The following is a 6,340-nucleotide window of genomic DNA, read 5'->3' on the forward strand; positions in this document are numbered from 1 at the left end:
TCTACGCCTCCATATTCCGTTCTCACAGACCGCTCCGAATATCTTGCGTAGCACCTTTCTTTCAAAAATCTATAGAGCGTATTAATCTGTTTTATTTAGCGTCCATGCCTCTGATCCATATGGGGAACTATCCCCGCTAATTGGGTAAATACAACATCTAGAACCCCAGATCCAGTTGCAGAAACAGCAGTACTATTCTAAGATCCGATATAAGGTCGAATTGCACCGATCTGTTTAATGGAAAAAAATATTTTATATGTAAATTAGTATGTTAAATATTATAAAAAACAAGGGGTGCCTGATATAATCCTGTTCTGACTATAATTAATTAATAATTAAAAAATGTTTTTTTTTATAAAGTTGACTGACGTATTTAACAAAAAAAATTAACACTATCAATAAGTGCAAAGCCTATAGGATATGTAAAAATAGGGGTGCCTGTAAAAAGCCTGTTCTAAATGGGGGTTGAATAATTTTTTAAAATTGTACAGCGTCTACTTATGAATAATTGAACATGTGTAAAACTTTGTTATTACTAATTTTACGAAAAAAAGTTATTCTTTTATAAAAAGTTCTGCATGATGTAAGTCCTATGATTCAACCATCAGATGTCAAATTTTTTCAATCTTATACGAGTTATGTCAAAAAATGTCAAAAAATGTTAATTTCGGTCAATAGTGACTTCGGCCTTTCGGAAATTGTTATTATGAAACGGTATTAATAATCAAAAAATATGTATTAGTGCGCAATTACATCATTATAATTTTAAAAAATTTTCAAATTTTTCTGAAATTAGATTCTAAACTTCATTTTTATTTCTTACAAGTAGGATAACTCTTTTATTATCAATTTTGCGAAAAAAAAGCAATTGTTCATAAAGAGCTTTGAATTGTCTAAAACCTAAGGTGCAGCCATCATCAATTTTATAAGTATTATACGGGGTATGTCAAAAAATATGAATTTTGCTCGAGAAAAAAGTTATTCAGCATTAAAAATTTGTTGAAATATAGAATTACATCCTTAAAATTGGAATATTCTGAAATATAAAAGTATGAAACAACTCTTGAGCGAAGTTCATTGGCAAAATTGGCAAAAAAGAAAAATCACTGCCAAAAGCTCGCAATATATGTAGGTACTTATATAATTACAAGTACTATGAAATATCCAATAATTTGGAAATATATTTACACTGCGCGTCATAGAAAACGGGCACCCTAAAAAATGGGTGATTTTGATGTCGCGTATCTCCTAAATGTGTTGTCCGATTTACGTGATTTTTTGAATATGTTATAGCCTTAGTCTTTGTCAATATCCCTGTAATAATATTTTTGCTAAACAGGTAAATTGTCATTGTATATCGGGTGTCCGAATCAAACTGTGTTTTTTTCTCAAAGTTCGCAACACCCTGTGGAATATTCTAGCATTTATAAAATACTGAAATTAAAACCCAACTATAGCTTCAGGTTTTCTTAACATTCTGATTTTTAATCCATTCGCTTGTTGGATTATACAAGAGTTATGTACTCAGCAACTAGCCATGTTCTTCATCAATACAGGGCGTTATAAGTCTACAGGGTGTTAGGGACTAAATAAGTTCGACAAAACTCAAGGGGTAATTCTGCATTAAAACATAATGATAGTTTGCTTTATAATCATATATCCGCAAATGCTTCGTTTCCGAAATACGGGATGTTAAATTTTTTCTTGCAAACTGATGATTTATTTATTGATTTAAAACCGGTTGAGATATGCAAATGAAATTTGGTAGGTTTTAAGAGATGGTTATTGCGCATTTTTTGACATACAACTAAGAATTTTATATTCACCATTGGAGCGCATACGGGTAATATGACCGATCATATTATTCGTATGCACGCCAATGGTGAATAAAAAATTCTTAATTGTAGGTCAAAAAATGTTCAATAACTACGTTTTAAAACCCACTAAATTTCATTTGCATATCTCAACCGGTTTTAGGACAATAAATAAATCGTCAGTTTGTAGGAAAAAATTCAACATCCTGTATGTCGGAAACGAAGCATTTGAGGACATATGTTTATAAAGCAAATGGTCATTATGTTTTCTTGCAGAATTATCCCTTAAAGTTTGTCGTACTTCTTTAGAAACACCCTGTACTGATAAAGAGCATGCCTAGCTGTTAAAGTACATAACTTTTGTATTATCCAACATAAGCGAATGAATCAAAAAACATAATGTTAAGAAAACGTGAGGCTATAGTTGGGTTTTAATTTTAGTATTTTATAAATGCTAGAATATTCCACAGGGTGTTGCGAACTTTGAGAAAAGACACAGTTTGATTCGTACACCCAGTGTACAATGAAAATTTAACTGTCTAGCAAAAATATTATCACATTCATATTAATAAAGAATAGCGCTATAACATATTTAAAAAATCACTTAAATCGGACAACACGTTTAGGAGATACGTGACATCAAAAATTACCCATTTTTTAGGTTGCCCGTTTTCTATGACGCGCAGTTTATATTAGATTAATTAAAAAAAACTGTAAACAATAAATATTGAAATATATTATAATATATTTTTCAATAAAAATCCAAAAATCGGTCAGGAATTTAGATATTTTTGACAACTTTTTTGAAAGGAACGTTCGATATTTCCATATATTTAGATGTTGCCTGGAGACGAAAAATATCTGTATGGAAATCCTATTTCCTTACTGTAAGGAATAGTATACTGTACAACAAATGAGAAAAAACGACATATTTCTCACGAGCGCAGACATTTGTTGGCACGAGCCGAGGCACTAGGCGAGGGCCGCAAATCAAGCGAGGGAGAAATATGTAATTTTCTCATGTGTTGTACACTGTACTTTTTCTATAGCCGCGGTTTTGTCAAGAGTTCAAACTTCAAAATTTAATAGTTTAGGTGCTTTTAGGTATATTATATGCATAAATTGAAATAAAATCATCACATTTCCGAGTTACTGTAGCCTTCTTTCTTTAATTGTAAGTTCAACTTCTTTCTCTTTACCTACTCTTCTCAGTACTTCATTGTCCGTAAATCTATCTACCTAGGAAACTCTCACATTCTTCTATAGGTCCACATTTCAAAGGCGTTAAGTCGTCTCATTTTCTCCACATTTAATGTCCATGGTCCATAACTTACGGTTTTGAATAAAAAAATTCTTGTACTGAATAAAATATCTTTAATAATTATTTTTTATTTTTTAATTTGAAATTTTTGACAACTGACATTGTTCATTTATATTTACATCCTTGAAAAAGATAAACGTTTTAAGTAACTATGTGTTGCTTTCTGATTGCAATTTATAACGACACTTAAGGTACTAGTACACTTTAGAAGGCCAAAAATAAGCATTTTTTCAAGATTTTTTTTCTCAGAACCCTTATTAAAAATTAACATAAAACTTTTTTCATGTTAATATCTAATTCTTAGAGAATACAAAAAATATATCTTTTTTCATTTACGCACGTACACTAATATTGTAGAGGGCGCCAAAGTCGAGGCCTCGAAAAAAAGTAGTTCCGATGGCGGACAGTTAATCTCAAGATTGGGATCTCTGAAACAAAAAAATCGTACGCCATTTGAAAACGGAAGGTCTCTTACGTGACAATTTACCACCATTAGTGAAAAATTCCGCAAAAAAAAGATTTTACGGAAATTTGAAAAAAATTTGTGAAAAAATCGCCCGTTTTTCTTCAGTTTTTCATGGTTAAAAAATATATTTTCTTTATTTCTTGGTCAAATTGTGGTAAATTATCACGTAACAAACCTTCCTTTTTCAAATGCCGTACGATTTTTTTGTTTCAGATTTCCCAATCCTAAGATTAACTGTCCGCCATCATTTTTCGAGGCCTCGCCTTTTGCGCCCTCTACAATATTAGTGCACGTGCATAAATGAGAAAAGATATATTTTTTGTACTCTCTAAGAGTTAGATATTAATATGTAAATAGTTTTATGTTCATTTTTAATAAAGGTTCTCAGAAAAAAATTCTTGAAAAAAATGATTATTTTTGGCCTTCTAAAGTGTACTAGTACCTTAAATGGTTTATTTATAATGAATAATATATAATATATTTAAATATTTAATGTTTACAGTTTTTTAAATTAATCTAATATAAATAAGTTTCCAAATTAATGGGTATTTCATAGTACTTGTATTTATATATACATATATTGCGAGTTTTTGGCAGTGATTTTCCCTTTTTGCCAATTTTGCCAAGTTTGCCGATTTTGAAAATGAATTTCGCTTAAGAGATTTTTTATACATTTATATATTTGAGAATATTTCAAATTATAAGGATATTCTTCTATATTGCAACATATATTTAATACTGAATAACTTTTCTCCGGAGCGAAATTCAAATTTTTTTTTTATATACCTGGTATAAAGTATATAAAATTGATGATGGCTGCACCTTAGGTTTTAGACAATTCAAATCTATTCATGAACAATTGCTTTTTTTTTGCAAAATTGATAATAAAAGAGTTATCCTACTTGTAAAAAATAAAACTGAAGTTTAGAAATATAATTTCAGAAAAATTTGCAATTTTTTTTAATTATAATGATGTAATTGCGCACTAAAACATATTTTTTGATTATTAATACCGTTTTATAGTAACAATTTTCGAAAGGCCGAAATGACTCTTGGCCGAAATTAACATTTTTTGACATAACTCTTATAATATTGACAAAATTTAACATCTGATGGTTGAATCATAGGATTTACATCATGCAGAACTTTTTACAAAGAATAACTTTTTTTCGTAAAATTAGTAATAACAAAGTTTTACACATGTTCAATTATCCATAAGTAGAGGCTGTAAAATTTTAAAATTAGGCAACCCCCATTTAGAACAGGCTTTTTACAGGCACCCCTATTTTTACATATCCTATAGGCTTTGCACTTACCGATAGTGTTATTTTTTTTTTGTTAAACACGTCAGTCAAATTTATAAAAAAAATATATTTTTTAATTAATATTTACTTATAGACAGAACAGGATTATATCAGGCACCCCTTGTTTTTTATAATGTTTAACATACTAATTTATATATAAAATATTTTTTTCCATTAAACAGATCGGTGCAATTCGACCTTATATCGTATCCTCTACTATACCATTCGACGTCAAGAAGTTACCATAGAACCAACAACATAGACCACGCATAAGTATAATCCAAGAATTGTTAGTTTTTGGCAAGAATTTGAATACATTTGTTAATGCATTTAATAAGTCATATTTTTATTATATCTTTATTAAACAATAAACATGAGTAGTTAAAATATTGATTTGTTTGCTTCCATTCTGAATTTTCATGGTTCATGTTCAAGATTAGGACAAGACGAACATATACCTTGGGAGACTAAGCTAAGCTAGGGTGGGCGATAACTATCTTGGATGATTGAAATATTATCTTCAAATATTTTTTCCATGTTCTGTGTTAGTCTATTTCGCGTTTATTTCGCTTCACTGTATAAACACATTAAAAAATTTAACGTTGGATAAAATGGTAAACATATGATTTATCTTCTTTTGTTGCTTATTTTAAGCAGACGACCGGTGATTATTTCTGGTGTTCTTTATCTTTGTCGATACAATTATTGCAGAGGAAACAACAGTCCCTTGTTGTTTGTCTTTTTTACGAGAACATATATATACCATCGAACATTTCCCCTTTTGGCCCTGTTTGGTTGGGATGTAGTTGTTACTGTAGAAGTCGAAGTATCTTCTGAGTGTACGAATTACATATTGATTTAGACTAAGAGATTTATTCTTGCTAATATTACAAAGAACCCTGTATCTATAGCAAATACTTCTTGAACAAAAATCTCCATCATCTTTATCTGGATCTGCTACTCCGAATACACTTCTTCCTCTCCCAGCTCTTTGTACCATGCCAGCCATTTTTCCGGATCCTGGCTCATTTTTGACAACTACAGGTAATAATTCAAATAAAAAATCAAACTATAATAAAAATAAACAAATAACTCACCAACAAATAGCAAGCTCACAATGAAATTCAGAGGTCGCGTGGGGTACGTATGTGTCCCAGAACCAAATTTAACCTCACCAATAACTCTGAACAAAAAACTCACACATACGCACCCCACCTAGTTCTTGAGTAAACTGTTCGGGTGTATCACATGCACTATACAAGAACACATTCGCGGTTTTTCGGCTATTTTCTTGTGGAATGTTTATAATTAACTATTTAGATGGGAAATAAGCCGCAATTAAATTAAAAAAATAATTTCATTAACGTTTCTATGCCCAAATCGTTTGTCGTTTTCAAAATACAAAATACTACTAAATTAAACAAAAATGTGGTTG

This window comes from Diabrotica virgifera, chromosome 4 (genome assembly GCF_917563875.1).
Source record: "Diabrotica virgifera virgifera chromosome 4, PGI_DIABVI_V3a".
Classification (NCBI taxonomy): Eukaryota; Metazoa; Arthropoda; class Insecta; order Coleoptera; family Chrysomelidae; genus Diabrotica; species Diabrotica virgifera.